At 39.1% G+C, this 24717-nt stretch overlaps 1 protein-coding gene and 1 non-coding gene across 4 annotated transcripts in view; both read left to right on the top strand.

The window, feature by feature from the left end:
• The window catches only part of IGF2BP3 (insulin like growth factor 2 mRNA binding protein 3), a 143059-nt gene that overhangs the window by 9504 nt on the left and 108838 nt on the right, over window positions 1-24717 (top strand). The window lies entirely within an intron of this gene.
• On the top strand, window positions 2237-2309 carry TRNAG-UCC. Its single transcript has one exon. It is a non-coding gene; the product is annotated as a tRNA-Gly (tRNA).

Here is a 24717-nt window from a genome sequence, read left to right as displayed (position 1 = left end):
AGATACTTTTTTCTTGAGACTACTTTTTTCTTGAAACTTGTTTTTTTTTAAAAGCAGCTTCACGTTAGTATAAATGAATGGCATGGAAGTTGGAGGGGGCCTAACGAGATAAGAGAGGGGGACAGAGGGCATGAGAGGCAGATGCTGTGGCTTTATCCCAGGCAGGTGGTTGTGACTCCCAGCATGTGTTTAGATTATAAAAGGATGCAAAGGTGTCCTGAGTGGAGTCCATGGTGCCTGGTTGTCCCAGTTTGTCACCAAGTTTAGAAGAATCCTGCCTGGGGGAAAAAAGTCTCTTAAACCTGGAATAGTAAGGATTAGGAAAGAGTAGGAGGGAGAAGTCATGCTGAAACCTCCTGATGTAAAGTCCTGATTCCTGTCTCATATGCTCTTGTTGAATAGAAGGATGTAGCCAGAAGAATGTTACATCTGAGTTTGAATCCCACCTCTGCTTTCTGAATTCATGATGTCAAATGTCTAAGGATGAGGAAATCAAATCTGGGAGGTTAGTGTGGAAAAGATGCCTTACAGAACCCTGGGGAGGTGTATAAAGCATCAATACAGCATCACCCAGTAGTCACTCCCATATCACCTGTTGTATTGTTTCCCCTTGATGTTGAAATGTGAAGGCTGGATGTATATTATTTGGTGGTAATAACAGAAATAAGAAAAATTTTTCTTCTGTTCTGGGACGTGTGCTCATAAAAGTAGAAATCTTTGGGTGGTGTCTTTAGTGCTTTTATGTTCATTGAGCATGAATTACTTTTTTAAAAAAGATATAACCTAGGAACAATAGAGTATATAAATATTAAGTAAACATCTTGATAAATTCTTACAGTTGTGTACACTTAAATTTATTTAAAATGTATGAATTATGAAAATGTGAAAATACTTGTTCTTTAATCCTCCCCATTCCCATGCATTTCCCAGGGTCTTACATTTGGTAACTTAGTATGTTATTTTTCAGAAATTCTCCTATGCATGTATCTACAAACGCTTTTTAGTAACCAGTCATACTGTTTATTTTTTTTGCTTTTACTAAGTAATGTATCCTGAAGAATCTTCAGTGTAGGTACAAATAGTTAACTCTCCTGAAACTAGCAGTTGCATCGTTTTGCATAGGAGTGCAACAAATTAAATGTTCTTTTCATAGTGATTTCAGTTGACCATGAGTACATGTATGTCATAGGACTCTTGGATATTCTTTTTACGTGCATATTTTTATAAGATAAATTCTTAGACTGGAAATGGCTGTCAAAAGACATGCACATTTAAATTTGGAAGTACTCTACCCAAAACACTGAATTTGTCATGTGGAGTGAAGTAAGCCAGAAAGAGAAAAATATCATATATTAACGCATATATATGGAATCTAGAAAAATGGAGTAGAGATGAAGATGTAGAGAATGGACTTGTGGACATGAGGACGGAGAGAGTGGAACACATGGAGAGAGCAGCGTTGACATGCATGTGTTACGATGTAAATAACTAGTGGGAAGTTGCTGTGTAACACAGGCGCTCAGCTTGGTGCTTTTTGATGAGCTAGACGGTCCGGATGAGGGGGCGTGAGGGAGGGGAGGTATGCTTATGACTGATTCATGTTAGTGTACAGCAGAAACCAGCACAACATTGTAAGGCAATTATCCTCTGATTAAAACAACACTACGTTTACTGACTGATACGGTTAGTCATACTTTGACAACCAAGGAGCTGTTGGAAATGCATTGGACAGAGAGACTATTGGGTCAAAGCTGTATTCTCAAGCATGGAGGACTGTATCATTTTAGGAACAGCCTTATTCTTTCTACAGGGATGTTGTGCTGACTCTGCCAAGTAAGTCTAGGTCCTGATTGATTTGTGTCTCTTGCATGTAAAAATTAAGTCAGAGCTATAAAGATTAAATTCTGATAACTGGAACTTCCCTTGCAGTCCAGTGGTTAAGACTCAGTGCATAGGATGCAGGGGGCATGGAGTCAGTCCCTGGTCAAGGAACTAAGATCTAAGATCCCACATCCCACATGCTGACTGGCCTGCATCCTCCCCCACCCCCGCGAAGCCCCAAATCTGCTAACTTAGAGTTTGATTACCTGGGGTTTATGTTCTTTTAGCACCTTGGATTTTGGATCTTACCCCAGAAATTTAGCAATATCTTTTTGCAGTCGGAGCTTTACTGAGTAATATTTTGAGGAGAAATTTGATTGAAAATTAGTTTAAAAAAATTAGTTTTCAGGGGACTTCCCTGGTGGTTCAGTGGCTAGGACTCTGTGCTTCCAATGCAGGGGGCCCGGGTTCAAACCCTGGTCAGGGAACAAGATCCCATGTGCTGTAACTAAGACCTCATGCAGTCAAATAAATAAATAAAATATATATTTAAAAAAATAAAAAAATAAAAAAAAATTAGTTTTCAAAACAAAGTTTTACTCCTCTTACCACTTGAACTAGCCAGGTGAGTACTGGAGAGCTTATTTAAGAGAACCTATGACGATATTAAAACTGTTGGAGCTGTGACTGAGTTCTTTCTAGTGATCCCCAAATGCTGATTTTTTAAAAAAAAAAAAGTCAGCTGTTCTTGCAGAAATGGAGAAACTCTTGCTTTTCTTCGGCGAGATAAGTGAGGTTGAACATTTTAATTTCTCTATTTTGTGGTCTGCAAATTTACGTATTGCTGTAGTTTTTTGAGTTTCAGAAATGGATTCATTCCTTACAGCTTATAAAAATTCTTAGCCTAACTAGCATAGATGGAGCACCTGGGCTGGTAGACAGCTCCATGCTAGATTTCAGGGGCTAGAAAGAACACATTTCTTTTTCTGAAGAAAAGTACATGGAGTATAGTGACTTGTACTTTGTTCTGCTTCAATTCCTCAGTGATATTTTTGTCTTAACACTCACAGTGGCTCACTGTGCCCGTGATCCCAGAGGTGGAGTAATACCTCTACAGGTAGAGGAGTTGTAAAATACACCGCGGGGTATGTATGGGATACCCCAGAAACAGAGGAGGGCCGTTGGTCTTAGCTGAGTGCCCATGCAGCCAGCCAGAGAGGTTCAGAGAGCAAGGCGTGTGAAGGCAATTGAAGCTGTGTGTGGTGGGGATGGAAAAGCAGAAGGGAAACAGAAGCCAAGGCATGGAAGTGTGAAATACCCTGGTGTGTGTGGGGGCATGGCAAGCTGTTTGGAATTAGAGAGACCCGAGTGTGAGGCAGGATGTTGGTGAAGGCTGCGCCCAGAGGGGCAGCGAGAGCAGCCGGTGTGCTTTAGGGGTTCCCATTCTGTGTGTGTCTAACTTTAGGGGTTCACTCAGTCCAGTTTATGTCAGTTAGCAGATGGTTATTTGGGATCATCTCATGCAAGACTTGATGCTTGGGGTTAATTTTGGGATTTGCTCACCAGAGATTATGTTGAACTGCTTTTACTTTATAAGTGCTTCCTGGAAACAGCTGTTCCCCAAATCATTCCATGGGGCATGGAGCTGTTCCCAGCCCTCTGACTGGGATTTGGTAAATTGTGGGAGGACTAGGAATGCCATCGTAAGGCTGACTGAGCCTGTGCGGCTTTTTTTAAAGGTCGAGTGAAGAACCTGCCTGTCGATGCAGGAGACGTGGGTTTGATCCCCAGGTCAGGAAGATTCCCCTGGAGGAGGGCGTGGCAACCCACTCCGGTATTCTTGCCTGGAGAAGTCCCATGGACTGAGGAGCCTGGCGGGCTGCAGTCCATGGGGTCACACAGAGTCAGACATGACTGAAGAGACTTAGCACATGATAGTCACAGTTTTAATCAGTGGTGATGATTAAAGCACCTAGTATTTGATTTTTATTATGACATCTCAAATGATGTAATGAACCTTTGGAGAAAAATGAGACCCTTCAATGTGCATGTGCTATTAACTGAGCAAAATCAGAGGCAGCAGTGCACACTGTTGGGAGGATCAGTGATCTCTTGCCTGGAATCAGACAAACATCAGTTAGAATCCTTGCTCAGCTCTGTGTTCCCTGGCAAACTGATGCTACTCTGGACTTCTCAGTTTATCTGTTCAGTCCAGTCACTCAGTCGTGTCCAACTCTTGGCGACCCCATGGACTGCAGCACGCCAGGCTTACCTGTCTATCACCAACTCCTGGAGCTTGCTCAAACTCATGTCCATCAAGTTGGTGATGCCATCCAACCATCTCATCCTCTGTCATCCACTTCTCCTTCTGCCTTTTTATCTGTACATAGGAGCAATAAACAATGTATAAGTTTATCTGTAAATAGTAATAAACCTTATTGTACAAGGTTGTTGGGAATTAAATCAATGTTTGGAAAGGACTTCATGGAATATCTAACACAAGTAGTATTGTTTCATATTAGTAAGCTTGTGTATTTACAAGTGGTGATTGAAAATAAGAGATGAGTGTATCTATTTCTGTGTAATCCCATAGTTTGCTACTGATACATGGAAATGTTTGACACTTCTTTGTAGAGTATGAGTAATGCATTGTGGATAAGTTAAGAGTTTGTACTTTAGGTCTAGATGTGTATGTCTTGGAATCCCTAAAATGCAGTTAGTTAGGAAATTATCTTGAGAGATCATATTTTTAAAAAAGGCCAGGAGATAAATTTCTGTTAATTTCAAAAAGGTAGGCAACATGTGACAGAAATGTACACAGGATAAGCAGCAGTTGAAGGGGATACCTGAAAGGCTCATCTACTTAGGGAAAGATATCCTGTCTTGCTCATCATTAGGGAAATGCCAGTTGTAATGCCATTTTCCTCCATCAAGTTAGGAAAAGTGAACAAGATTCATAATAACTGGTATTGGCAAGTATGTGTAGGTATGGGCATTCATACAGCAGAGACTTCTTGGCATGCTATTTGGGAGTATCTGTTAGAACTAAAATGTGAATATCCTTCAGGTATCATGGGGTACAACCTAGTCTTCGTAGTTGTGTGGTCTGTAAGCATACTTGTAATGAACAGTATTGTAAAGGAGCTCAAATCGCTAGGCAGGGCTTGGGAAAAAGGTCTTTGGGTAGAAGTCCAAAATATGTGCAGATAGACTTTCAGGTTTTATTATTTTACTCATTACATTTTAATAGGTATTATGAGATAATCTGGAACTTCCACTATTGTCTACTTTCCAAGCAGAGAAGATCCTTAGCCTTAATTTGGCTGTCTGGAATGTTTTGCATTTACTCATTTTTGAGCTTTAGGTTTTTGAAAAGGAGGAAGAGAACCAAGAACTGCTTTTCTTTCTTCAAAGCACTTTGAAGTAATGTTAAACAGTTTTTAACTGTTAGGTCTTTGTTAAAAAGACATTTTTTTTTTTCTCCACAGTATTGTTTAATAGAAAATTGGAAATAAATGTCCACTCACAGAAAATGTACCATACTCTAACAAATTATACTGTGGTATATTTCTTAGCATTTACAAAGAGTAGTATAAATATGGTATAGCTCTTAAAAGATAGATATTTGGCGGTGGGGGGGTGGAACTTTCATAGGCACATTTGCATGAAAGCACATGTAAAAGGCTAGAAGCTTAACCACCAAAAAGATTGGTTATCTTTGCAAATAAGAAGTGACTGAGGAGGAGAGAGGCTAATCTTTGGCTTTATTCTCCATTCTAATGGTCCTCAAACTTTTTGGTTTTGATTCTTTGATACTTAAAAACTGAGGCTCCTCAAAGAGCTTTTATTTTTTTTCTTGAAATATACTGTGTAGAGGGCTTCCCAGGTGGCTCAGCAATAAAGAATCTGCCTGCGATGCAGGAGATGCCCGTTCCATCCCTGCCTGGGTTGGGAAGATCGCCTGGAGAAGGAATTGGCAACCCACTGCGGTATTCTTGCCTGGGACATCCCATGGACAGAGGAGCCTGGTGGGCTACAGTTCTTAGAGTCTCAGAGTCAAATGGACTGAGCATGCACACACTGTGTTAGAAATCAGCTGAATACTGTTTTTTTTTTTTTAATACTATTTTATATTACTTTATTTTTTCTTTTCCTTTATTTTTTATTAGTTGGAGGCCAGTTACTTTACAATATTGTTTTATTACTTTAAATGAATAGTACATAGTGTGTATATTATATGTTACTATAATAAACATAATAATAGATTTTTGTAATAAACTCATCCAAAGCCAAAATAAAAATTAGAAAAGTGGAATTGCTTTAAATATTTGCAGATTTCTTTAATGTTTGCCCTAATAGACAGCTGGACACTCATAATTACTTCAACATTCAATTTGTTGCAGTATATTGTTCTGATTGAAGTATATGAAGAAAATCTAGCTTTGCATAGATAAACTCTTACAAAAGGAAAGGAAAATTTTAATCGCCTTTTTACATGATTGTGGGTATTTTTGTTTCTGTACTAAAACTCTGCAAGTGGAATTTTTTAAAGGTTAGTTGCATTGTGGAACCTGAAATCATACCAGTAAATATTTTTTGTACTTTGCTTACATTAAAATCCATTGGTCTGTCTTGCACTTTGATCCTGAAGTATTGGGAAACTGTCGAAGCTCTAGGTGGTAGATAAGTCTTCTGAAGTTCTGATTTTTACTTAAAAGCTTAAAATTCCGTCATTGGCAACAAATGCTATTAGTTTTTCTTGAAGTAACTGGCTGGTTTTGTTCTCTTTTGAGAAAATGTCTATCAGACACTCGATCTTTAATAACCATGGTTGAAAACTGAAAGTGTTAGTCACTCAGTCGTGTCTGACTCTTTGTGACCCTATGGACTGTAGCCTGCCAGGCTTCTCTGTCCATGGGGTTCTGCAGGCAAGAATACTGGAGTGGGTTGCCATTCCCTTCAGGGGATCTTCCCAACCTAGGGATTGAACCTGGGTCCTCCTGCGTTGCAGGCAGATTCTTTACCATCTGAGCCACCAGGGAAGCTCAATAACCATCGTCAGTCTATTGTTATTTCAAGTAAAAATGGTGCTCCATGAAAAAAAGTGAGTGGCTCACTGTTACACAGTGCCTTTTCTGCAGACAGCCGTATTAGGTAGCCCATGTGCTTCCTGGGTACAGCCCTTCTCTTCACACAGGTTTTAATAGGTTATGTTCTCAAGGGTTACTTAAGAAAATTAATTTTTACTGCTTTATTAAGGACATTTAAGAATGAAACTCAAGGGTCTTCTCCGGCTGTCCAGTGGTTAAGACTGCCTTCCAATGCAGGGGTCAACGCTTTGATCCCTGGTCCATGAACTAAGATCTCACATGCTGCTTGGTGTGGCATTAATTAAAAATTAATTAAAATTAAAAAAAGAAACTTGTTATACTGCAAGTGCCTGTGATTACGACTGCCACAGGTTAGTCCCATTGCCTTAATTCATGCTAAGGTGCCAGCAGTTTACCTACCACTGGTTTTGCACCATCAGGGCAAATGTCGACACGGTAGAAGAGGCAAATAACATCTCAGTGAATAGTTTCGACTTCTTGGACCTCTTTGAAAATGTCTCCAGGACCCCCAGGAGTCCACATGTTGTTGTATATTGGGAATTGCTGCTCTACAGAGGAGTATGATGTTTGAAATTACTTGAATTAGGTATTCGTGTGAATATGTATTTGCATCATAACACAACAGATGGCAAGAGAAAGTGAGGGTTTTATGTAGCTCCATGACATGTTAGCCATTCAGTAGGGAATTTTACCCAAGTCAGTCTGTGAAAAACAAGTGTGAAGAGAAAAAAAAAAAAAAAAGATGAAAAAAATACAAGAAACTAAATATGAAAGAAAAATATAGGTGTATACAAGATAATTAAATAGTTAGGGAGCACTTAAGTGTGCTTGAGCAAAATGGAGTGAGTGTGGACATTTGGGCAATCACAGTTCGGCTTTAAGTTCCTCAAACCAAAGTGACCCCCACATGGTGACTACAAGTCTTGCCTGAGAAAATGAACAGCCTTCAGTATGATAACCTTTGGTTATTCCTAAAATGTTAAAAGACCTAACTATTAGAATGGAGGAGCAACATCAAAGTTTCTTTCGGCAGTTGAGATGTTTTGAGGCTGGAAGCTTGTGGCGACTCATATTTTAAGGGTGACCAGTGAAGAGTCAAGCCTCTGACACATTTCAGCCAGCTTTTCTTGCCCTATATAAGTTAGTTAATTTTAGAAAATAACTACTTTTGTTCATCTCTCTGGAGAGGTAGTTTTCTTCTCTTAGGCAATGATTTTTTTTTTTTTTTTCCTTTTCAAGGATTAAATACAACAAGGACCTTTCACAGTATTAATATTTCACAAGTCTTTCCATTTCTTGTATTTTTATTCGGCTTGAGAAACCTTGGTAGCTTGCTATCAGGTTCTCTTTTTCAAATGGCTTTGTGTTAGAGATCTTGGTATTTTTTAAGTGATCCATTCAACAAAATTTTTCTTACCTGCCAGGTACTGCTTTAGATTCTTGGGAGACAGAAGTGAACAGAAGATAGTAACTTGCTCTCATGAAGTTTAGCGTCTAGGACTGCACTGCCCACATGTGACTGTCAAACAGTCAAAATGTGGCTTGTCCAAATTGAGATTGTGTACGTGTAAAATACACACTGGATTTTGAAGAGTTGGTTCAAAAAGATAATATAAAATGTCTCATGGATAACTTTTATATTTTACCTATTTTCTTTTTACTTGAGTGTGGTATTGGAGAATTTAATATTATTGCATAATATTATTGCATCTGTGGCTTGTTTTCTGTTCTTGGACAGCACTGCTTTAGATAAGAAGGGACAAACACACCATGTGAGGCACATTAAAGGCTACAGAGGGAAAAATAAGGCGGGGTAAGGAGGGAGGAGGACAGTTGGCAAGGGTTTGGGTTTAGGGTTTTCAGGTTGGATGATCAGGGGAAGCCTCATCTATGTGGTGCTTCATGAGCAAAGGTTTATAGGGGGTGAGGGGGTGTGAGAGGAGCAGGTGGGTGCCCCAGGGAAGAGGGACAGAAGCAAGAGGGGATGATGAACCCAGGAGTACCAACACCTGCACATATTCACTGCCTTTCCAGTCACCCCGGAGTCATCGTGGCTGAGTCAGCGCAGGAAGGGGGAACACCGTAGGGGATGGAGTGCCTGCTGGCGGGGAGGGATGGGATGAGAGGAACCCATGGGAGGGTCTACAGAATGGACACTTTGGATGTTGTTCAGTCGCTAAGTCCTGTCTGACCTTTAAAAGGGAATTCTGATGGAACTTCTCTGTTTCTGGCGGTCTGGTGGTTAAGAGTCTCTGCTTCCAATGCAGGGGGTGTGGGTTCGATCCCTGGTTGGGGAACTAACACCCCATATGCCACAGGATGTGGCACACAAAAGGGGGGAACTCTGCTGAGGTTAGACTATGGTGGGTGAAGGGTGATGAGGAAGGCCAGTTAGGAGAAAATGGGCTGCTGTCTGTGGGGCCCCAAAGAATTGGAAACAATTGAGCCCACACAATTGAAAAGGCCACAGTGTTGGTGGTGATGCATGGTTAGAATATTGTGTTTTGAACATGGAGGGAGTGGGTGCAGGGAATGAGGGAAGAATCAAGGATAACCTTGACTCAAGCAACTGGAAGGATGATGTTTCCACTAATTGTGATGAGCTAGACTATGAGAGCATCATGATGAGGGGAGAGGGAGAGGAGTTCGGTTTGGCCAGGTTTGAGATGCCTGTTAAGACGTGGAGCGAGAACAGTGAGTCAGCGTGTACAGGGCAGGAGGCAGTGGGAGTGGCGGGTCTGAGAGGATGGTGAGGGAGTGGAGGGGCGTGGGGAAGGAAGGAGCTCAAGGGACAGCTGTGAGCTGGGAGGAGAGACTTGAAAGAAGCTCCTGAGGTGGTTAGGAACCTGTTTAAGAAGAGTTACAAGCTGTGACAAATGATGTGCAGTAGAGTGAAGCTGGAGGTGGCAATATTGTCCTCACTGGTATCCCGACAGGTGCAGTGGTGATGGAGCGGTAGGGCTTGGAGCCCTCAGTGGTGGGGATGTAGGAATGGATAGACGGAGAGGAAGTCGACAGTGAGCGTGGATTAATTTTCACGGGATTTGCTGTGAAGACTGCAGAGAAATGGGGTGGTACTTGGGAGGGGTTGTAGTTTAAAGGAGGACTTTAAAAGTTTCCTATTTCAGTTTGTAGGAAAGATGCAAAAACAGTACGCATTATACATGTACCTTCCATCTGGTTTCCCCAAATATTGGTTTTGACTACTCCAGTTTCCCTGGGTCATTTGAAAGTAAGTTGCAGAATTACCATTTGTCTCTAAGTACTCGGTGTATATTTTCTAAAAACAAAGACATTCTATTAAATGACTATAGTGAAATTATTTTTAAAAAAATTAACATTGAGACAATGGTATTTACTCTACAGATGTTATTCACGTTTTGCCTATTGTCCACAAATGGTCTTTTTGGATCCTGGATCGGATCCAAGATTATAAACTTCATTTAGTTGGGTGTTTCTTTTTTTTTCCCCCCCAAACTGGGGCAGTTCCTTAGTCTTTTGTCTTTCATGGACTTCATGTTTTTGATTAGTGTAGGCTGGTTATGGTGTAGAATATCCCTCAGTGTGGGTTGGTCTGATATCTCCCTGTGGTTACAATCTGGTTATGTTCTTTCAGAGATGATGTGGTCAGTGTATCTCACCAGGAGGTTTGAGACGCTGATTTTTTTTTTGGTACTCCTGGAGATGTTGCCAATTGGCTAAGCTGTGTCTGCCAGACTTCTCCAGTGTAGAGTTACTATTTTCTCCTTTGTATGAAGACTCTTGTGAGGGAATATTTTGAGACAATATAAAGATTCTGTTCTCATCATGCTTTCATTGATTTTAGATTTCATTGGTGATTCTTACCTGAAACTACTATTGTCTGTAGTGGCTGCCAAATGGTGACTCTCCACTTCTGTTATTTCTTAGATTAGTTAGAATTTTACTTTAAAGAAGAACTTTCTCCACTCCATCTGGAGCCTCCCTCCCTTGGCCACCCCCACCCGCCCGATGTCACAGAGCCCTGAGCTGCTCTCCCGGTACGACAGCGGCTTCCCACTTCCTGTCTGTTTTCCGCATGGTAGCGTGGATGTCGGTGCTGCCATCCCAATTCGTCCCACCCTATCCGTACTCCGTTTATTTTATTCCTTTATATTGGTATGGATTCATTATTGTTTTACAGAGCGTAACAAGTTGCTGTTTTGTGGCTCTGTGACAGTGAAGGTCTTTAAGGTGAGAGGTATTATAGCCTGGTGATGTGTGCTGAAGACATGATTCAGCACACGTGGAAAAATGATTGTGATGATCTACTGTCCACAACACCAAGTGCAGTCTGTGCGCGCTTGTACCGCATTTTAGCGGCTTTGTACTTAAAAACAGACTTTAGCTGCCTAAGTGCCATAAATCTAATATATTTGAATCTCTTCTGGGGCTGTCTTACAACTAGTGAAAGGTCATTCTTCATGAATATGACACATGAAGTCTAAATTCAGATAATTTAAACTCTGCCCCTGAAAATGTAATAATCACCTAGTATGTGCACCACTTACAATAATTGTTAATCATATGTAGGTTGTTTTTTCCATACCATTTTAACTTTGTTTTCGCTCATGACCATGTATTTTCCCCAGTTGATTGCATTTTGATGTTCTAATTCTATAATAGGTATGAAATTGGAAGAATATTGCCGTCTATTTCTTTGTTATTTCTCTTTAACCTTAGAGCTGTTGGCAAGCTGTGTGCACACTAAAATGAAATCTTAAACTTTTTTTGGAGATAATATATTGTATATAGAATACCCACCAGAATAAAGCAAAACTAGATTTTTTTTGTGTGTGGTAATTTAAAAAGTTGGAAGATTAAAAAAAAAAAACATAGTATATATAGTAAAGTTTAAACTGTAAAAATGGCTAAAATGATTGCTATAATCTTTTTTCTCCTTCCCCAAATGGATCCACTGTGGAGTTTCTTGTGGCTTTATTGTTGGGGACAAGACTTTTATACATATACAAACATCTATGACTCTTTATTTTTTACAAAAGTAGTTTAGTTCTGCCCCTTACCGTTTTGATGTTTTAAAGAGCAGTTTTAAAGGTGCTTTGGAACCTGGGAGGGGGTAAAATTGTGATAATCCATCTATGTTCAATGCTATTAAAATTGTGGAGTCTTCGGGTAAGAATAAAGTATACTTAACCTATATATGTGCTGATAATACATTAAAGCTTGTTTAAATGTGTTTGTTATTAATAGAATGTTAACAGTATGTTAGGTTTCATTATTGGTATAGATTATTCTAATTTTCTGAGAACTCCAGCATGTGGTTTACCTCTATCATCAGTTACAGAATGAAGAAATGTGTTGTGCAGTGTTAAACCAAAAATTTAAAAAAGAATGAAAAAACCCCCAAGCCCTTGAAAAACCTCAAATTAGTCCTTTTAAAATAGTATTTACATAATGTTAGATTAACTGGAACTCATTGAGTGCTCTAAATTTAATTGATTTTTCCCCCAATGTTTTGTTTATGAAAATTTCTTTAAAACTCTACTTTTAGTCTTTTTACTTTTTGTTTTTATTTTTTTTAATGGTATTCTTGAATTGTTTTTTTGGGTTCCCAAACAGCTATTTAAAATTAGGGTTTTTTTTTTTTTTTTTTTTACAGAGAAATCTTTAAAATACTCTGGAAAATACTGAAACTGATTTGTTAGTTAAAAGGTAATAGGTTAGAATTTTAAATAAAGAATTATTTTTAGTTTTTAAACTTCAGTATAAACATTTTAAAGTGAAGTTACATTAATGAGTTTTTAACAAGTGAGATGAAATAACAATGTGTTTTAATTCCAAATAGAAGTGAAGGACATTTAGTGTCCATCAGTCTGGTTGATTCTTTATAGACTTGTTTAAACTAATAGGTTTTAAGTAATAAAATAGTTGTTACTCACCACCTCATAATAGAATTATAGCTGGCAATTCATTACTACATAATACAATATATCTAAGATTAGTTGTCTTGAATTTTAAATGATTCACTGTTTATTTTAAAATATTACTGTTTATACTGTATAAATATGTAGATCTGACACATCTTAGTTTTGCTCATGTTGGATTTTTGTATTAGTAGTATTAGTGTTTAACTTTTTCATAACAAGTGTTAAATTTTATGATAGTGTAATTTAAAAGTTAAAATTTCACTAAACTGCTTCTGAATGGTTTGGTCAAACATAAAATTCCAGTTAGCTAGTTTCATTGTAATTTTTAATTTGGTTTAAATACTGCCACCCTAAATCTCTATATTTATGAAAGGACTAAATGAATATTTTAGTAACATCAGAAAACCTAAAAACGAATATTTAACTTTTTGGTTAAATTTGAAACACTAAAATTTTTTAGAATCCATAATTGGTTTAATCAAATCTGAGTTTGTGTGTTTATATTTCTTGTTATTCTAGTAATGAAGAAAACACAAAAAATGCTAAGAATTGAAATTTTTGAAAATAAAGTTAAAAAAAAATACATAGTTCTGACTTTGCAAAGTTTTTACTGAATTCGCAAAACTGAAAAATTTCCAAGATGCCTTTTATCCACAGCCAATTGATAAAACTTTTCTTCAAGAGATGGCCTTTTAAAAGGTCTGTAGTGAATTTGCAGTTTTATTTTCTTTCAGCTTGTGAATTGAGTGTGCCCAGGTGCTAGAGAGACACAAAAGCAGTAACTTCCAGTTGTGAAAGAGGAAGATTAACATTTTATAGTAATCTTACTCAGTTAAGAAAGCAAATTTTTAAGAATGATATGTACATTAACATTTTTAGCTATTGTCGTAATTGGCAGTAACGTTAAATGCATTGCTGGACTGAGTTTTTTAGATGGTCTGCTTAGGTAATTTGCAGTTTTTGGAAGAGCTGTTAAGATTCTGAAAGTGTTTATATATAATCTATAGAACTTTAATGTGTGTGTTGTTACAGATAAGTCAGATCTGGTTCTGGTTGGATATCTTGATGCTATTTGTTTGATCTCATAACTGTTAAGAATGAATTTATAGGCTCTTGGAAAGATAGACCAAGTTGTATATATAGTATTTTTCATGTTGGTTTTTCTGCTTGTATGAGACTGAAGATAGAATTTTGTAGCTAATTTTTAAAAACTTACCCACTATATATTTAGCGTCTTCCCCAGTCCCCAAATACCTAAAGTTATAAATGTAGAGTAAATAACTATTTTGGTGATGTCCAACAGATAAGTGTATAGGGAAGGTATTTAGGATTCTCAATATTTCTGTTTTTTTTTTTTTTTTTTACTTCATTGCTTGGTTTTGTGTGATCTTAGTTCTCTGACCAGGGATTGAACCTGCGCCTTTGGCAATGAGAGTTCCTGGAGGAATGTAACTGATACATTTAAGATGTGTTCTGGTATTCATCATCAGTGGAATGTGCTAAATGTAGGTGTATGTGTATAATGTAGAACCTCTTAGGAAAAAAAAGTTAATATTTTGACGGAGGTCTTTCCCCAGCCCTTCTGAAGCCTGTGTAAAAGTAAAAACGACCCGATACGTGAACAGTGGTGGTGAGAGAGGTGGATCAGAGGCCTAGTGTGCTGCCCCCTGGTGGATGGTCTGTCTGGCTCGCATAGGTTTTGCACTTGTTTCTACAAGTCCGTCTTTAGGCAATTAAAGTGCTTGGCTGTTTTACATGTTCTTAAGTGTTTTGAAAATGCATAAGCTTTTATTTCAACATTTTACAAGGTGTTAAAGTCTAAAGTCCAGCCCACTAAAATTTAATGTCCTGTACAGATTGTTAATGACAGATTTAGTTTATGGTGGTTTTTCTAATAGTGAAGCTTTCAAAAGGGTTACAACATTTTGGGAGTGGGAGGAGAAAGGGCCATGTAAGACTTCCAGGGTCTGTGTTATGGAGGAAGTCTGAGAGCAGGTGGATGACCTCCAGGTACCCTTGAGGGTAATTAGTGATTACTCTGCAAAGGTGAGAGCCTCTTACACCTCTGCTCTCCGTGTCCTCTCCTTCTGGCTTATGCTAAACTTGTTGGCCAGTCATCTCCATGTAATAAAGATGACCAGGAGTTTCCTCCTTTGAGAGATTTGTGTCCTCCATGGGCTTGGAGATGTTAGTCATCCATAGTGTGCTTTTGTGTATTATCACATTGAAAGGTTATCTGCAAAGTCTATTAGACTATCTAGGTTAGGTTATTTGCAAAGCCTAGAAAAGAGTTGGCTTCGATGAGGAATGTCAGAGAGACTTGGATTAAACTTGTCCACCTTGTTTTCTTGATACACGACAAACTTGCTCTCTATAAAATAGACAACAAGGTCCTACTGTATAGCACAGGGAACGATATTTAATGTCTTACAATAACCTATAATGAAAAAAGAATATGAAAAATAGTACATGCGTATAACTGAATCACTTTGCTGTATACCAGAAACTAACACAACATTGTAAATCAACTATATTTCAATTTTAAAAAACCCCAAATCAGAAAAAAAATTCAATTACATAATGCAGAATTTTCAACAGATTCTCTTGCAAGCAATAACAATTATTATTTTATTTGCTTGATTATACAAAATGTATTACAATTGGAAATATAAACCATGTGCATTGTATAACTCTACTTGGAAGCAAGGCATCTAAACTTCATTGTTCAGACTCTCAGGTGTACTGAGATTATTGTAGTTACTAAAGTTAATGAGAAGATACAACTTGATAATGACCACTGCAACTTTCTCACTTAGAAAAAAACACAAATCTGAGGATTTGTCTTGGGTAAGGACCACATCCAGGTAGGAGTAATATGAAATAAAATGTTAATATAGGGATATCCCTATGTTCAAAATACAAAACTTGGGTAACTTTAGTCCTCTTAAAACACCTTCTTGTAGGTATAGGTCACTTAGTGATGGTGACTTTTATGTGGAGAATAAGTATTCTATATAAAATGTTGTTAGATCCTGAAATTACCTTGATAAATGGAAATAAAAATCAGTTTTGGCTCTGAGTTACAACTATACTGGGCTTCCCAGGTGGCTCAGTGGTAAAGAATCTGCCTGCCAATGCAGGAGATACGGGTTCCATCCTGGGTCAGGTAGATCCCATGGAGAAGGAAATGGCAACTCACTCCAGTATTCTTGCCTGGGAAATCCCATAGATTACAGTTGGCTGGTGGGCTACAGTCCATGGGGTTGCAAAGAGTTGGACATGATTTGGGGACTAAACAACAAGTTTTAGATCAGCTCGTCTAATTGAAAGATGTGAACTATATATATATATAAAATTTAGACTTCTCTGGTAGCCTCAGGTAGAAGTAAAAAGTAGCAGGTGAAATTACTGTTTTATACTGTCTAACCTAAAATGTTTAAATTTAATGTGGGATGATTATAAAAATTGTTGAGTAATTTTATACTCCTGTTTTTGTACATCTTTAAAATCTGTTAAATGTGTTACACTCATAGAACAATTCAGTTTGGACTGGGTGTGGCCAATGAGCAGTCCATTGGACAGAGTAGCTTTAAGATACACGGCTTGTAAAAATCACTTGTTAAAAATATGAGTCTTGCTGGAAAAAAATGTAAGGGTATTTATAAAATTAGTTCAACTGTGGAAAAATGTGGGAATGATTAATTTTCAGGGTGACTCAAAGTAGAGATTTCATATCTTAGTACTTCATTCCCTTGTGACCACCCTAATTTCAAGGAATATATGTGTAATTTGCTATGTTATGTTACACTTCAAATTTTTTAAATTTAATTTTGAATACATGGTTTATAGTACATGGTTTAAAATATTTTAAGAGACATTAAAAGAAAGTTCTTTCTTATTCCTGTACCTCAAGCACCCAGTTTTCATCCCAATCTCTTCCGTGTGTCCATGTTGGTAGTTTCTTTATTCATAGTCAAACAAAAACCAACATACATTTTTTTCCTCCCTTCTTTTTTACTCAGCGATGGAGTTTTTCCCCCTGCAACTTGCTTTCTTCCCCATATATTTAAAAACATATCTGGAATTTGTTTCTCTATCAAGATATAACTAGCTCTTTTTTCGTAACAGCTGATTTAGTGAGTCCTCTATTGATACACATCTAGGTTGTTTCTGATATTTTTCTATGCAGATAAGTATGCGTAGAAGCATTGTGTGTATGTGTGTGTGTATGAGCATGTGTGTTTACATATTGAAATTTCTGTTAAGGGAGAAGAGTTTTTCTCGGTTGGTGCAGGTGCCCTGGTTCAAATAGGGAATCTCAGGCAGCTAATGTTACCCTTTTGAAAGAGCTACCATTTGGAGTCATACAGGCAAAGAGTCTTTTCTTTAAATAGACACTGTCTCTGATGTTCAGCTACATGTGTTTCTCTGGTTGGTTGAAATACTCATGGTGACTTTTCTGGTTAAAGACACATTTTCAGCTTCTCAGTGTGAAGACTAGAGAAATCTTTTGGTTATTCAGGAGTTAAGGATCAGTTTGTGTTCTATTAATTCAACTATTATTTTTCAAAGTGATCTGAAATCTTGCTTCGCACATATCCTAGTAAATTTCAAGAACTTTATGGGACATGTAATCTCCCACAAGGAAAAGAGATGGCAGTGCCTATTTGCAGACGTTAGTAATAGGAATGGCACGCAGAAGAACACCCAGCCTTTCTTTGATTCTTCCAAGTTTCCAGCCATACGCTTAGGGCTGTCAGACTGTTCCCTATAGATGAAGATGAGAGTGTGCACCTTTAAAAGAGAAATACCACTGTTTCCGTGAAGGGGACATGGATGTTACTCCCATGAAGATCTGGAAGCTGGGAAATGACAAAGTGAATCACCTTAGATTCTCACTTAGAACTGTAATGTTTAAAGAGACTGTGGTAATTGCCGGTCACAAACCAGGCAGTCGGCTAAGCGCTGTAGTATACAATAGTGAATAAGATAGAAATGACTTGGCCTTCATGGGACTTGCCCTATTAAACAGACCTCATGGGTGCGTGGGTGCTCAGTGGCCCCCAAACTTAAGTGTGTGTGAAACCGCAGTTCCCGGCCCCATCCCCAGAGGTTCTGATTTAGGAGGTCTGTAGTGGGGCCCTGACGTTTTCATTTTAAGTAAGCCTTCCTGGTGATGGTAATGTGGATGCTCTTTAGACCACACGTGGAATGACATCTCCTTAGTTTTTAATTTTATTGAAGTATAGTTAATTTATATTGTTGTATTAACTTCTGCTCGACAGCAAAGTGATTGTTATGCATACATTCTTTTTCATAATGGTTTATGACAGGATATTGAATATAATTCCCTATGCTATACAACATTGTATTTATTCATCCTATATATAAAAGTTTGCATCTGCTAATTCCAGCCTCCCAAACCTTCCCTCCTCCGCCCCTTCCCCGCCTTAGTAACCACAAGGCTGTTCTTTCTATCTGTGTGTCTGTTTCTGTCTTGTAGATATGTTCATTTGTGCCATATTTTAGATCTCACATGTAAGAGATGTCATACGGTATTTGCCTTTCTCTGACTGACTGTGGCTTGGTGTGATAAGCGCTCTCGGCCCACCTGTGTTGCCGTGAATGGCAGTGTTTCATTTTTAATGGCTGAGTAGTATTCCATTATGCTTACACAGCACAGCTTTATCCGCTCAGCTATCAATGGACCTTCACGTTGTTTCCAGAATGACGTCTCTTTACTGGCACAGTGGAGGGGAACAGTTTTCTTTTCCTTTCCTCCATCCAGAATTAAATTCACTAGGCTCTGGCATTGCCTTTAAGTGTTGCAGCAAATATGCTTTCTTTACAGGGCATGTGACTTCTTAACTGTCAGCCCGGTAGATGGGGTTCGGTCTTTATATAGAGATTCTTAACCTGAGGTTTACTCAGTTTACTCCTAACTCTCAACCTTGCTCCCTCCTTCCCAGTTTTACTGACCCTTCTTGAAGAGTGTCCTGAAATGTCTAATTTCTTCTGCAAGACTCAGAAATCTTTGGGGGACAGAGAAAACTGATGTCAGAGAGCTAGTTAGAACTGTTGGAATCTGTAACTGCTTTCTCTTGATTAATCTTATGGATAGGAAATAATATCTTATTTTTCCCTTAACAATTAGGAACATTTATTTTATAAAACACAAAAGCAAAAAGAAATTGAAAACTGCCCCTGAGTCTACCAGCCAGAGCTCATCATAGTCAGTATTTTGGTGTTATACTTCTTCTTGTTTTTTTTTTTTTTTTTTAATATACTTCTTCTTTATTTCTGTTTGTTTATGTGCCTGTGTGCACATTTTTTCTGTTTATGCTTGGGGACATTTTTTCATTTATTGTGGTAAAACCCATTTTAAAATGAGATCATATCCCATGTTTTATAATATGCTGTTTTTCAATGAACAATGTTATGAACATATGTCCTCATTAAATATTACACATTTGTAATGTCTCTGAGATTTTGTTATATATTGTAACTTGTTTAGCTAACCCCTTTTTGTCCAACAGTTTTATTGAGGTATGGTTTAGAGTCAAGAGCATCTCTTATTTTTATTATTTTATTTTATTGTCTAAGTGCATCTTTTTAAAATTAGAGCATAGTTAATTTACAGTGTTGTGTTTGTTTCAGGTATGCAGCCAAGTGATTCAGTTATGCATATATAGATCTATTCTTTCTCAGATTCTTTTCCAGTATAGGTTATTACGAGGTAACCTATATACTGGAAGAGTTGCCTATGCTATACGGTAGGTCCTTGTTGTTTACCTATTTTATATATAATGGTGTGTTTATGTTAATCCCAGACTCCCAGTTTATCCCCTGCCATCTCCAAGTGCATGTTTTTAAAACGGTGCAAAGCAGTGAGTTTTGACGACTGTGTACACCTGTGAAAGTACAGCCACTGTCAAGATGTGGAGCACTTCTAGCCCTGAACGTGTATATATATTTTTTAGGGGGGAGGTTACTTGTTTCCATTTGCGCTTAGCCCTTTCGCCTGGACATCTGGGTTCTGCCCAGTTTTCCTCCTTTACAAACTTATAGCTAAGTTTTTGAGCCTGCTACAGCTTTGCCTAGAGGGAGGATGCAAGGGGAGAGAGCTTCAGAGCTGCGCCGCCTGTCTGAGGACTTCAAAAGAGACTGGCGGCTCACCCAAGAGGCAAGGTTATGCCGGTTGGTGCCCGTCACCAGCAGCGTGAAATGAGTCATTTCCCCTGGAATTCATCTAACTGGGGTGTTCTGCTTAAAAAAAAATTGAGGTCTGCCTTTTAAGGAGCTCATTCTTAACTGTATAAAATAAGAAAAGATAGATTTAATTATTAAGACATTATTGAATGTTGGAATTAGTACAGGTAATTGTATTGAATTTGGCCAGGTTGAACAAGTTCCTCTTTGGGCGTAGCTTGTGTTGGTTGGATACAGGTAAGAATGAAAATCTGCAGCAGGTAAAGAGTGTCTCCGGGTGACAGGTTGAAGAGGCCATGCCACACTCCTCTGAGTCCACAGCCTTGGTTTTTTTATTTGAAAGTGACCAGTGCACACATTGGAGAAGGAAATGGCAACTCACTTCAGAGTGCTTGCCTGGTAAATCCCATGGACGGAGGAGACTGGAAGGTCGCAGTCCATGGTGTTGCAAGGGGTCGGGCATGACTGAGCCACTAACACAGACAGTGCGCACGTGGGTCATGTGTCCCGGCTCTTTTTTTTTTTAGCTGGCTGCACCTAGTCTTCGTCGCAACATGCAGAATCTTTAGCTGCTATATGTGGACTCTTAGTTGTGGCATGTGGGATCTAGTTCCCTGACGGGGGGTTGAACCCACGCCCCCTGCAATGGGAACTCAGGAGTCTTAGCCACTGGACCACCAGGGAATTCCTGTCCCAGCTCTTTGTGTAAGAAATCAAGGCAAAGAGGAATATGTCACAGGTTTAGTTAGATTTGGTTTTCTCTTCCCGACTTCAGCCGGTGTTAGCTGTGTTACATCATGATTGAAGCCTCAGTCTCTTTATCTGTGATGTGGGAAATTGATGATTCTCTTGATTTGTTTAAGAGATGGTAGAAAGAGCAAGCACGGATGGTCTTTGGGAGGAATAAAGAAAATGAACATGTAAGACTTACAGCTCATTTGGATGGAAGATTGCAAGTCTGATACACACACTTTCGTGTCTTGCATTAGGACTTAGCATGAAATGACTAAGTGCCTAGGTGCCAGTGTATACAATTTTCATAATATATCTTGAGGCAGCTGAATTAGCTGAGTTTCCGGCATAGTTGGAAACGATGGTTTCCATACTTTCTTGGTGTTCACACATGTCCATTTAATGTCAGTATTGACTCTAAGTATGTGAATTGACTGTATGGTTTAAAGCTGTGGGACAAAGTGAGCATTTTGCTTGAGGTTGGCGTATCTTTGATCTTTGGGTTTGACATGCAACCTTGTACTTTTTCTGAAGTTTTTCTTGATAATAGTTATGTGATTGATTGGATTATGAGTGAAATCAGTAAGATGGAATATAGTTAGGAGGATGGACTGTGGAGCCAGAATCCCCAGAGCTGGATTCTGACTCTGCCACTCCTTAATGTGTGTGTTTGGACAAGATGGTGGTGGTCAGCCGCGAAGTCATGTCTGACTCTTTGTGACCCATGGACTGCAGCACACCGGGCTTCCCTGTCCTTCTCTGTCTTCCGGAGCTTGTTCAGATTCATTCATGTCCATTGACTCAGTGATACTATCTAACCATTTCATCTTCTGTTGCCCCCTTGTTCTCCTGCCCTCAGTCTTTTCCAACATCAGGGTTTTTTCCAACCAGTTGGCTTTTCACATCAGGTGGCCAAACTATTGGAGCTTCAGCTTCATCATCATTTCTTCCAGTGAATATTCGGGGTTGATTTCCTTTAGGATTGACTGGTTTGATCTCCTTGCTGTCCGAAGGACTCCCAGGAGTCTTCTGTAGCACCACAGTTTGAAAGCATCAATTCTTCAGTGTTCAGCCTTCTTTTTTTTTTTTCAGTGTTCAGCCTTCTTTATGGTCCAACTCGCACATCTGTACATGACTACAGGAAAAACCATAGTTTGGCTATACAGACCTTTGTCAGCGAAGTGGTGTCTCTCCTTTTTAATATGCTGTCTAGATTTGTCGTACCTTTCCTTCCAAGGAGCAAATGTCTTTTAATTTCATGGCTGCAGTTACCATCTGCAGTGATTTTGGAGCCCAAGAAAATAAAATCTGTCACCACTTCCACTTTTTCCCCTTCTATTTGCCATGAAGTTATGGGACTGGATGCCATGATCTTACTTTTTTGAACATTGAGTTTTAAGCCAGTTTTTTTACTCTCCTCTTTCACCCTCATCAGGAAGCTCTTTAGTTCCTCTTCACTTTCTGCCATTAGAGTGATGTCATCTACATATCTGAGATTGTTGATATTTCTCCTGGAAATCTTGATTCCAGCTTGGAATTCACCCAGCCTGGTATTTCACATGATGTACTCTGCATATAAGTTAAATAAGCAGGGGGACAATATACAGCCTTACTGTACTCCGTTCCCAATTTTGAGCCAGTCAGTTGTTTCATGTAATATTCTTTCTTTTGTATGTGTTAGTCACTCAGGCATGTGTTTGCGACCCCATGGACTGTAGCCCGACAGCCTTCTCTGTCCGTGGAATTCTCCAGGCAAAAATACTGGAGTGGGCTGCCATTCCCTTTTCCAGGGGATCTTCCTGACCCAAGGATCAAACCCACGTCTCCTGCATTGCAGGTGTATTCTTTACTGTCTGAATCACTAGGGAAGCCCTTGGACAGGTAAACTTGTGCTTTTGTCTTAGAATCTGTAAAATGCTGACTTGTGAGGTTAGATAACAGATGGTGTCTTAAGCAGCTTGGGCTTCTATATAGACTGGATGGCTTAACAGATGTTTATTTCTCACAGTTCTAAAAATAGGGAAGTCCAAGGTCAAGGTGCAGGTGGGTTCTTTGAGTTCTTGCTGAGGGCCCCCTTCTTGGCTTGTAGACCGATGCCTTCTTGCAGTGGTGTGGGATCACATAGCCTTTCCTCAGAGTGTGCAGTGAAGACTGGTCTCTCTTATTAGAAAAACTGTAGTCCCATTATGGGGGCTCCATGCCCCTGTCCTCAGTAAGCCTAAGTAATCCTCAAAGGCCCATCTCCTAACACCATTGCATAGGGAAAGGGGCTGCAACATAAGAATTTGGGGTGGGAAACATAAACATTCAGTCCATAGTGGACATAAAGCATTTTCTTGTTTACATTTTTATTTATTCCTGGTGTCAAGCTTTAATATGAGGGGGAGAAAGTAGAGATCAAAGACTTTTGGCAAAAACCTAGTAATCTAAATTTAAGTCGAAAATAACCAGTTGGACTTCGTGGTGGTCCACTGGCTAAGACTTCTTGCTCCCAAGGTGGGGGGCCTGGGTTTGATCCCTGGTCAGGAAACTAGATCTCAAATGCTGCAGCTAAAAGAGTCTACATGTTGCAACTAAGACCTGGAGCAGCCATTTAAAGAAATAAGTATTTTTTTAGTATTTTTTAAAAATAAGTAAGAAAATAACAATTGGCCCTCCATGTCTGTGAGTTTTGCATCCATGGATTCAACTCACTGCAGATGAAAAATAATTGGGAAAAAAATTCCAGGAAGTTCCAAAGAGGAAAACTTCAATTTGCTTTGTGTGGGCAACCATCTACCTTTTATTTATATTGTATTTACATCTGTTTACATAGCATTTACTTTGCATTAGGTATTATAGGTAATCTAGAGGTGATTTAAAGTATTTGGGATACTACCCATTTTATATAAGGGGCTTGAACATATGTAGATTTTGGTATCTGGCCAGCGGGGGAGGGCTACTGGAACCAATCCCTTTGAATACGGTGGAAGGATGACTGTAAACGGCATGGACATGTGGTTTATTTCTCTTTGAAAAAAAATGTATCTTGTCTAGTTCTGGCCTAGGAGCAATGACCAGCCCAATATCAGTGAGCACCCTAGTGACCAGGTTGTGTCTCAGTATATTATTTCTGACTAAAAGGAACCAGTGTTTTATGTAGACAGAACTGGTTGAAGATGGTGGCAGGAAGTGTACAAATTGGAACCTGGGTAATCATAACAAAAGAGACAAGCTCTCAAAGATTACTGGAGAGCTGCATCATTTCAAAAGATGCCGGATCTGGTGCAGAGGCTTCTGCTGAAGCCCCCACCTTTGGCCAATTAGTGCAGTGGGTTGATAAACACCAAATATCCATGCATACATAACGTGTGTGTGTGCTAAGTCGCTTCAGTCATGTCTCGACTCCTTGCGACCCTATGGACTGTATAGCCTGTCAGACTCCTCTGTCCGTGGGATTCTCCAGGCAAGAATACTGGAGTGGGTTGCCAGTGCCCTTCTCTAGGGGATCTACCCTACCCAGGAATTGAACCCGCGTCTCTTTTGTCTAACCTGCATTGGCAGGCTGGTAGAAAATAAGCATTTAGCCCTCTTTGGACAATGCCAGGGGACCAACTTATTATTCTGAAAAGTTTGAAATAACAATGGCTTTGAACTGCAGAAAGAGGACACTGAGGTGAGGGTTTGCATGAAGCTGGTTTGTTTTTGGAGATGGTTTCAAGAAGCAAGAGTGAGGGAGTGGGAAGAGTGAAATGGAGGTTTAGGAAAAGCCAACGAAGGGCACTTTATTGAGGTTACCAGAAGGAAACGGGACCTTTGAGACATGAACAGAAATGCCTCCCAGGTGGAAGACAAGGGCATTTATCTCCTGGCTCCTACATTCTCCTCTGTAATCTGCAGATTGTCTTCAGGGTTTCATCTCTCCTCTTCCTCTGGGCTATCCTTGAACTCTGCTGAGG

This window comes from Cervus elaphus, chromosome 18, assembly GCF_910594005.1.
Source record: "Cervus elaphus chromosome 18, mCerEla1.1, whole genome shotgun sequence".
Taxonomy (NCBI): domain Eukaryota; kingdom Metazoa; phylum Chordata; class Mammalia; order Artiodactyla; family Cervidae; genus Cervus; species Cervus elaphus.
The sequence above is the reverse complement of the archived record's forward strand: the minus strand, read 5'-3'. Positions and strand labels throughout refer to the sequence as shown.